A 12,036-nucleotide genomic window follows, 5' to 3' on the forward strand; every position below is an offset into this window, starting at 1 on the left:
CTTTAAAGGACATTCGGTAGACTGACTCCCCACTGTTAGTTCAACCCCAAAACTTTTTTGTATTCAAAATTAATTATGACAATGTATATTTATATTGAAACAAACTATGTTAAAGGGAATTATATTATATAACAAAGGGCAAGGTCACCAGAGTTCAACTATGTTGTATATCTGTATGCTTAATGTCATTTTGTATATCTGTATGCTTAATGTCATTTTGTATATCTGTATGCTTAATGTCATTTTGCATATCTTTATGCTTAATGTCATTTTGTATATCTGTATGCTTAATGTCATTTTGTATATCTGTATGCTTAATGTCATTTTGCATATCTTTATGCTTAATGTCATTTTGTATATCTGTATGCCTAATGTCATTTTGTATATCTGTATGCTTAATGTCATTTTGTATATCTGTATGCTTAATGTCATTTTGTATATCTGTATGCCTAATGTCATGTTGTATATCTTTATGCTTAATATCATTTTGTATATCTTTATGCTTAATGTCATTTTGTATATCTGTATGCTTAATGTCATTTTGTATATCTGTATGCTTAATGTCATTTGCATATCTTTATGCCTAATGTCATTTTGTATATCTGTATGCCTAATGTCATTTTGTATATCTTTATGCTTAATGTAATTTTGTATATCTTAATGCTTAATGTCATTTTGCATATCTGTATGCTTAATGCCATTTTGTATATCTGTATGCTTAATGTCATTTTGTATATCTGTATGCCTAATGTCATTTTGTATATCTGTATGCCTAATGTCATTTTGTATATCTGTATGCTTAATGTCATTTTCTATATCTGTATGCGTAATGCCATTTTGTATAAATGTATGCTTAATGTCATTTTGTATATCTGTATGCCTAATGTCATTTTGTATATCTTTATGCTTAATGTCATTTTGTATATCTTTATGCTTAATGTCATTTTGCATATCTGTATGCTTAATGCCATTTTGTATATCTGTATGCTTAATGTCATTTTGTATATCTGTATGCCTAATGTCATTTTGTATATCTGTATGCTTAATGTCATTTTGTATATCTGTATGCCTAATGTCATTTTGTATATCTGTATGCTTAATGTCATTTTCTATATCTGTATGCGTAATGTCATTTTGTATATCTGTATGCTTAATGTCATTTTGTATATCTTTATTCTTAATGTCATTTTGTATATCTGTATGCTTAATGTCATTTTGTATATCTGTATGCTTAATGTCATTTTGTATATCTGTATGCTTAATGTCATTTTGTATATCTGTATGCCTAATGTCATTTTGCATATCCGTATGCTTAATGTCATTTTGTATATCTGTATGATTAATGTCAATTTGTATATCTTTATGATTAATGTCATTTTGTATATCTGTATGCTTAATGTCATTTTGTATTTCTTTATGCTTAATGTCATTTTGTATATCTGTATGCTTAATGTCATTTTGTATATCTGTATGCTTAATGTCATTTTGTATATCTGTATGCTTAATGCCATATTGTATATCTGTATGCTTAATGTCATTTTGTATATCTGTATGATTAATGTCATTTTGCATATCTGTATGCTTAATGTCATTTTGCACATCTGTATGCTTAATGTCATTTTGCATATATGTATGATTAATGTCAATTTGTATATATATATATATATGATTAATGTCATTTTGCATATCTGTATGCCTAATGTCATTTTGCATATCTGTATGCTTAATGTCATTTTGCATATATGTATGATTAATGTCAATTTGTATATATATATGATTAATGTCATTTTGTATATCTGTATGCCTAATGTCATTTTGTATATTTGTATGCTGAATGCCATTTTGTATATCTGTTTGCCTAATGTCATTTTCTATATTTGTATGCCTAATGTCATTTTGCATATCTGTATGCTTAATGTCATTTTGTATATCTGTATGCCTAATGTCATTTTGTATATCTGTATGCCTAATGTCATTTTGTATATCTGTATGCCTAATGTCATTTTGTATATTTGTATGCTTAATGTCATTTTGTATATCTGTATGCTTAATGTCATTTTGTATATCTGTATGATTAATGTCAATTTGTGTATCTGTATGTTAAATGTCATTTTGCATATATGTATGCTGGATGTCATTTTGTATATCTGTATGCCTAATGTCATTTTGTATATTTGTATGCCTAATGTCATTTTGTATATCTGTTTGCCTAATGTCATTTTGTATATCTGTATGATTAATGTCATTTTGCATATCTGTATGCCTAATGTCATTTTGCATATCTGTATGCTTAATGTCATTTTGCATATATGTATGATTAATGTCAATTTGTATATATATATATATGTTTAATGTCATTTTGTATATCTGTATGCTTAATGTCATTTTGTATATCTGTATGATTAATGTCAATTTGTGTATCTGTATGTTTAATGTCATTTTGCATATATGTATGCTTGATGTCATTTTCTATATCTGTATGCTTAATGTCATTTTGTATATCTGTATGCTTAATGTCATTTTGTATATCTGTATGCTTAATGTCATTTTGTATATCTGTATGCTTAATGTCATTTTGTATATCTGTATGCTTAATGTCATTTTGTATATCTGTATGATTAATGTCATTTTGCATATCTTTATGCTTAATGTCATTTAATATATCTGTATGCTTAATGTCATTTTGCATATCTGTATGCTTAATGTCATTTTGCATATCTGTTTGCCTAATGTCATTTTGTATATCTGTATGCTTAATGTCATTTTGTATATCTGTATGCTTAATGTCATTTTGTATATCTGTATGCTTAATGTCATTTTGTATATCTGTATGCTTAATGTCATTTTGTATATCTGTATGCCTAATGTCATTTTGCATATCCGTATGCTTAATGTCATTTTGTATATCTGTATGATTAATGTCAATTTGTATATCTTTATGATTAATGTCATTTTGTATATCTGTATACTTAATCTCATTTTGTATATCTGTATGCTTAATCTCATTTTGTGTATCTGTATGATTAATGTAATTTTGCATATCCGTATGCTTAATGTCATTTTGTATATTTGTATGCTTAATCTCATTTTTTATATCTGTATGCCTAATGTCATTTTGTATATCTGTATGCCTAATGTCATTTTGTATATCTGTATGCCTAATGTCATTTTGTATATCTGTATGCCTAATGTCATTTTGTATATCTGTATGCCTAATGTCATTTTGTATATCTGTATACTTAATGTCATTTTGTATATCTGTATGCTTAATGTCATTTTCTATATCTGTATGCGTAATGTCATTTTGTATATCTGTATGCTTAATGTCATTTTGCATATCTGTATGCCTAATGTCATTTTGTATATCTGTATGCCTAATGTCATTTTGTATATCTGTATGCCTAATGTCATTTTGCATATCCGTATGCTTAATGTCATTTTGTATATCTGTATGATTAATGTCAATTTGTATATCTGTATGCTTAATGTCATTTTGCATTTCTGTATGCCTAATGTCATTTTGTATATCTGTATGCCTAATGTCATTTTGCATATCTTTATGCTTAATGTCATTTTGTATATCTGTATGCGTAATGTCATTTTGTATATCTGTATGCTTAATGTCATTTTGCATATCTGTATGCCTAATGTCATTTTGTATATCTGTATGCCTAATGTCATTTTGTATATCTGTATGCTTAATGTCATTTTGCATATCTGTTTGCCTAATGTCATTTTGTATATCTGTATGCCTAATGTCATTTTGCATATCCGTATGCTTAATGTCATTTTGTATATCTGTATGATTAATGTCAATTTGTATATCTTTATGATTAATGTCATTTTGTATATCTGTATACTTAATCTCATTTTGTATATCTGTATGCTTAATCTCATTTTGTGTATCTGTATGATTAATGTAATTTTGCATATCCGTATGCTTAATGTCATTTTGTATATTTGTATGCTTAATCTCATTTTGTGTATCTGTATGATTAATGTCATTTTGTATATCTGTATGCCTAATGTCATTTTGCATATCCGTATGCTTAATGTCATTTTGTATATCTGTATGATTAATGTCAATTTGTATATCTTTATGATTAATGTCATTTTGTATATCTGTATACTTAATCTCATTTTGTATATCTGTATGCTTAATCTCATTTTGTGTATCTGTATGATTAATGTAATTTTGCATATCCGTATGCTTAATGTCATTTTGTATATTTGTATGCTTAATCTCATTTTTTATATCTGTATGCCTAATGTCATTTTGTATATCTGTATGCCTAATGTCATTTTGTATATCTGTATGCCTAATGTCATTTTGTATATCTGTATGCCTAATGTCATTTTGTATATCTGTATGCCTAATGTCATTTTGTATATCTGTATACTTAATGTCATTTTGTATATCTGTATGCTTAATGTCATTTTCTATATCTGTATGCGTAATGTCATTTTGTATATCTGTATGCTTAATGTCATTTTGCATATCTGTATGCCTAATGTCATTTTGTATATCTGTATGCCTAATGTCATTTTGTATATCTGTATGCCTAATGTCATTTTGCATATCCGTATGCTTAATGTCATTTTGTATATCTGTATGATTAATGTCAATTTGTATATCTGTATGCTTAATGTCATTTTGCATTTCTGTATGCCTAATGTCATTTTGTATATCTGTATGCCTAATGTCATTTTGCATATCTTTATGCTTAATGTCATTTTGTATATCTGTATGCGTAATGTCATTTTGTATATCTGTATGCTTAATGTCATTTTGCATATCTGTATGCCTAATGTCATTTTGTATATCTGTATGCCTAATGTCATTTTGTATATCTGTATGCTTAATGTCATTTTGCATATCTGTTTGCCTAATGTCATTTTGTATATCTGTATGCCTAATGTCATTTTGCATATCCGTATGCTTAATGTCATTTTGTATATCTGTATGATTAATGTCAATTTGTATATCTTTATGATTAATGTCATTTTGTATATCTGTATACTTAATCTCATTTTGTATATCTGTATGCTTAATCTCATTTTGTGTATCTGTATGATTAATGTAATTTTGCATATCCGTATGCTTAATGTCATTTTGTATATTTGTATGCTTAATCTCATTTTGTGTATCTGTATGATTAATGTCATTTTGTATATCTGTATGCCTAATGTCATTTTGCATATCCGTATGCTTAATGTCATTTTGTATATCTGTATGATTAATGTCAATTTGTATATCTTTATGATTAATGTCATTTTGTATATCTGTATACTTAATCTCATTTTGTATATCTGTATGCTTAATCTCATTTTGTGTATCTGTATGATTAATGTAATTTTGCATATCCGTATGCTTAATGTCATTTTGTATATCTGTATGCTTAATGTCATTTTGTATATCTGTATACTTAATGTCATTTTGTATATCTGTATGCTTAATCTCATTTTGTGTATCTGTATGATTAATGTAATTTTGCATATCCATATGCTTAATATCATTTTGTATATTTGTATGCTTAATCTCATTTTGTATATCTGTATGATTTATGTCAATTTGTATATCTTTATGATTAATGTCATTTTGTATATCTGTATACTTAATGTCATTTTGTATATCTGTATGCTTCATCTCATTTTGTGTATCTGTATGATTAATGTAATTTTGCATATCCATATGCTTAATGTCATTTTGTATATCTGTATACTTAATGTCATTTTGTATATTTGTATGCTTAATCTCATTTTGTATATCTGTATGCCTAATGTCATTTTGTATATCTGTATGCTTAATGTCATTTTGTATATCTGTATGCTTAATGTCATTTTGTATATCTGTATACTTAATGTCATTTTGTATATCTGTATGCTTAATCTCATTTTGTATATCTGTATGCTTAATGTCATTTTGTATATCTGTATGCTTAATGTCATTTTGTATATCTGTATGCTTAATGTCATTTTGTATATCTGTATGCCTAATGTCATTTTGTATATCTGTATGCCTCATGTCATTTTGTATATCTGTATGCCTAATGTCATTTTGCATATCTTTATGCTTAATGTCATTTTGCATATCTTTATGCTTAATGTCATTTTGTATATCTGTATGCCTAATGTCATTTTGTATATCTGTATGCTTAATGTCATTTTGCATATCTGTTTGCCTAATGTCATTTTGTATATATCTGTATGCTTAATGTCATTTTGTATATCTGTATACTTAATGTCATTATGCATATCTGTTTGCCTAATGTCATTTTGTATATATCTGTATGCTTAATGTCATTTTGCATATCTGTTTGCCTAATGTCATTTTGTATATATCTGTATGCTTAATGTCATTTTGTATATCTGTATACTTAATGTCATTATGCATATCTGTTTGCCTAATGTCATTTTGTATATATCTGTATGCTTAATGTCATTTTGCATATCTGTTTGCCTAATGTCATTTTGTATATATCTGTATGCTTAATGTCATTTTGTATATCTGTATGCTTAATGTCATTTTGCATATCTGTTTGCCTAATGTCATTTTGTATATATGTATACTTAATGTCATTTTGTATATCTGTATGCTTAATGTCATTTTGTATATCTGTATGCCTAATGTCATTTTGTATATTTGTATGCCTAATGTCATTTTGCATATCTGTATGCTTAATGTCATTTTGTATATCTGTATGCCTAATGTCATTTTGCATATCCGTATGCTTAATGTCATTTTGTATATCTGTATGATTAATGTCAATTTGTATATCTTTATGATTAATGTCATTTTGTATATCTGTATACTTAATGTCATTTTGTATATCTGTATACTTAATCTCATTTTGTATATCTGTATGCTTAATCTCATTTTGTGTATCTGTATGATTAATGTAATTTTGCATATCCGTATGCTTAATGTCATTTTCTATATCTGTATGCTTAATGTCATTTTGTATATCTGTATGCTTAATCTCATTTTTTATATCTGTATGCCTAATCTCATTTTGTATATCTGTATGCCTAATGTCATTTTGTATATCTGTATGCCTAATGTCATTTTCTATATCTGTATGCTTAATGTCATTTTCTATATCTGTATGCGTAATGTCATTTTGTATATCTGTATGCTTAATGTCATTTTGTATATCTTTATTCTTAATGTCATTTTGTATATCTGTATGCTTAATGTCATTTTGTATATCTGTATGCCTAATGTCATTTTGCATATCCGTATGCTTAATGTCATTTTGTATATCTGTATGATTAATGTCAATTTGTATATCTTTATGATTAATGTCATTTTGTATATCTGTATACTTAATCTCATTTTGTATATCTGTATGCTTAATCTCATTTTGTGTATCTGTATGATTAATGTAATTTTGCATATCTGTATGCTTAATGCCATTTTGTATATTTGTATGCTTAATGTCATTTTGTATATCTGTATGCCTAATGTCATTTTGTATATCTGTATGCCTAATGTCATTTTGTATATCTGTATGCTTAATGTCATTTTCTATATCTGTATGCGTAATGTCATTTTGTATATCTGTATGCTTAATGTCATTTTGTATATCTTTATTCTTAATGTCATTTTTTATATCTGTATGCTTAATGTCATTTTGTATATCTGTATGCTTAATGTCATTTTGTATATCTGTATGCCTAATGTCATTTTGTATATTTGTATGCCTAATGTCATTTTGCATATCTGTATGCTTAATGTCATTTTGTATATCTGTATGCCTAATGTCATTTTGTATATCTGTATGCCTAATGTCATTTTGCATATCTTTATGCTTAATGTCATTTTGTATATCTTTATGCTTAATGTCATTTTCTATATCTGTATGCTTAATGTCATTTTGCATTTCTGTATGCCTAATGTCATTTTGTATATCTGTATGCCTAATGTCATTTTGCATATCTTTATGCTTAATGTCATTTTGTATATCTGTATGCGTAATGTCATTTTGTATATCTGTATGCTTAATGTCATTTTGCATATCTGTATGCCTAATGTCATTTTGTATATCTGTATGCCTAATGTCATTTTGTATATCCGTATGCTTAATGTCATTTTGCATATCTGTTTGCCTAATGTCATTTTGTATATCTGTATGATTAATGTCATTTTGCATATCTGTAAGCTTAATGCCATTTTGTATATCTGTATGCTTAATGTCATTTTGTATATCTGTATGCCTAATGTCATTTTGTATATCTGTATGCCTAATGTCATTTTGTATATCTTTATTCTTAATGTCATTTTGTATATCTGTATGCTTAATGTCATTTTGTATATCTGTATGCTTAATGTCATTTTGTATATCTGTATGCTTAATGTCATTTTGTATATCTGTATGCCTAATGTCATTTTGCATATCCGTATGCTTAATGTCATTTTGTATATCTGTATGATTAATGTTAATTTGTATATCTTTATGATTAATGTCATTTTGTATATCTATACTTAATGTAATTTTGTATATCTGTATGCTTAATCTCATTTTGTGTATCTGTATGATTAATGTAATTTTGCATATCCATATGCTTAATGTCATTTTGTATATTTGTATGCTTAATCTCATTTTGTATATCTGTATACTTAATGTCATTTTGTATATCTGTATGCTTAATGTCATTTTGTATATCTGTATGCCTAATGTCATTTTGTATATCTGTATGCCTAATGTCATTTTGTATATCTGTATGCCTAATGTCATTTTGCATATCTTTATGCTTAATGTCATTTTGTATATCTGTATGCCTAATGTCATTTTGTATATCTGTATGCTTAATGTCATTTTGCATATCTGTTTGCCTAATGTCATTTTGTATATATCTGTATGCTTAATGTCATTTTGTATATCTGTATACTTAATGTCATTATGCATATCTGTTTGCCTAATGTCATTTTGTATATATCTGTATGCTTAATGTCATTTTGCATATCTGTTTGCCTAATGTCATTTTGTATATATCTGTATGCTTAATGTCATTTTGTATATCTGTATACTTAATGTCATTATGCATATCTGTTTGCCTAATGTCATTTTGTATATATCTGTATGCTTAATGTCATTTTGCATATCTGTTTGCCTAATGTCATTTTGTATATATCTGTATGCTTAATGTCATTTTGTATATCTGTATGCTTAATGTCATTTTGCATATCTGTTTGCCTAATGTCATTTTGTATATATCTGTATGCTTAATGTCATTTTGTATATCTGTATACTTAATGTCATTTTGCATATCTTTATGCTTAATGTCATTTTGTATATATGTATACTTAATGTCATTTTGTATATCTGTATGCTTAATGTCATTTTGTATATCTGTATGCCTAATGTCATTTTGTATATTTGTATGCCTAATGTCATTTTGCATATCTGTATGCTTAATGTCATTTTGTATATCTGTATGCCTAATGTCATTTTGCATATCCGTATGCTTAATGTCATTTTGTATATCTGTATGATTAATGTCAATTTGTATATCTTTATGATTAATGTCATTTTGTATATCTGTATACTTAATGTCATTTTGTATATCTGTATACTTAATCTCATTTTGTATATCTGTATGCTTAATCTCATTTTGTGTATCTGTATGATTAATGTAATTTTGCATATCCGTATGCTTAATGTCATTTTGTATATCTGTATGCTTAATGTCATTTTGTATATCTGTATGCTTAATCTCATTTTTTATATCTGTATGCCTAATGTCATTTTGTATATCTGTATGCCTAATGTCATTTTCTATATCTGAATGCGTAATGTCATTTTGTATATCTGTATGCTTAATGTCATTTTGTATATCTTTATTCTTAATGTCATTTTGTATATCTGCATGCTTAATGTCAATTTGTATATCTGTATGCCTAATGTCATTTTGCATATCCGTATGCTTAATGTCATTTTGTATATCTGTATGATTAATGTCAATTTGTATATCTTTATGATTAATGTCATTTTGTATATCTGTATACTTAATCTCATTTTGTATATCTGTATGCTTAATCTCATTTTGTGTATCTGTATGATTAATGTAATTTTGTATATCTGTATGCTTAATGTCATTTTGTATATCTGTATGCTTAATGTCATTTTGTATATCTGTATGCTTAATGTCATTTTGTATATCTGTATGCCTAATGTCATTTTGTATATTTGTATGCCTAATGTCATTTTGCATATCTGTATGCTTAATGTCATTTTGTATATCTGTATGCCTAATGTCATTTTGATATCCGTATGCTTAATGTCATTTTGTATATCTGTATGATTAATCTCATTTTGTGTATCTGTATGATTAATGTAATTTTGCATATCCATATGCTTAATGTCATTTTGTATATCTGTATACTTAATGTCATTTTGTATATCTGTATGCTTAATCTCATTTTGTGTATCTGTATGATTAATGTAATTTTGCATATCCATATGCTTAATGTCATTTTGTATATTTGTATGCTTAATCTCATTTTGTATATTTGTATGCTTAATGTCATTTTGTATATCTGTATGCTTAATGTCATTTTGCATATCTGTATACCTAATGTCATTTTGTATATCTGTATGCCTAATGTCATTTTGTATATCTTTATGCCTAATGTCATTTTGTATATCTGTATGCTTAATGTCATTTTGTATATCTGTATGCTTAATGTCATTTTGTATATCTTTATGCCTTATGTCATTTTGTATATCTGTATGCCTAATGTCATTTTGCATATCTGTATGCTTAATGTCATTTTGTATATCTGTATGCTTAATGTCATTTTGTATATCTGTATGCTTAATGTCATTTTGTATATCTGTATGCTTAATGTCATTTTGTATATCTTTATGCCTAATGTCATTTTGTATATCTGTATGCTTAATGTCATTTTGTATATCTGTATGCTTAATGTCATTTTGTATATCTGTATGCTTAATGTCATTTTGTATATCTGTATGCTTAATGTCATTTTGTATATCTGTATGCCTAATGTCATTTTGTATATCTGTATGCTTAATGTCATTTTGTATATCTGTATGCTTAATGTCATTTTGTATATCTGTATGCTTAATGTCATTTTGCATATCTGTATGCTTAATGTCATTTTGTATATCTGTATGCTTAATGTCATTTTGTATATCTGTATGCTTAATGTCATTTTGTATATCTTTATGCCTAATGTCATTTTGTATATCTGTATGCTTAATGTCATTTTGTATATCTGTATGCTTAATGTCATTTTGTATATCTGTATGCTTAATGTCATTTTGTATATCTGTATGCTTAATGTCATTTTGTATATCTGTATGCCTAATGTCATTTTGTATATCTGTATGCTTAATGTCATTTTGTATATCTGTATGCTTAATGTCATTTTGTATATCTGTATGCTTAATGTCATTTTGTATATCTGTATGCCTAATGTCATTTTGTATATCTGTATGCCTAATGTCATTTTGTATATCTGTATGCCTAATGTCATTTTGCATATCTTTATGCTTAATGTCATTTTGTATATCTGTATGCCTAATGTCATTTTGTATATCTGTATGCTTAATGTCATTTTGCATATCTGTTTGCCTAATGTCATTTTGTATATATCTGTATGCTTAATGTCATTTTGTATATCTGTATACTTAATGTCATTATGCATATCTGTTTGCCTAATGTCATTTTGTATATATCTGTATGCTTAATGTCATTTTGCATATCTGTTTGCCTAATGTCATTTTGTATATATCTGTATTCTTAATGTCATTTTGTATATCTGTATACTTAATGTCATTATGCATATCTGTTTGCCTAATGTCATTTTGTATATATCTGTATGCTTAATGTTATTTTGCATATCTGTTTGCCTAATGTCATTTTGTATATATCTGTATGCTTAATGTCATTTTGTATATCTGTATGCTTAATGTCATTTTGCATATCTGTTTGCCTAATGTCATTTTGTATATATCTGTATGCTTAATGTCATTTTGTATATCTGTATACTTAATGTCATTTTGCATA

This window comes from Saccoglossus kowalevskii, chromosome 2 (genome assembly GCF_978046115.1).
Source record: "Saccoglossus kowalevskii chromosome 2, keSacKowa6.1, whole genome shotgun sequence".
NCBI classification, from domain to species: domain Eukaryota; kingdom Metazoa; phylum Hemichordata; class Enteropneusta; family Harrimaniidae; genus Saccoglossus; species Saccoglossus kowalevskii.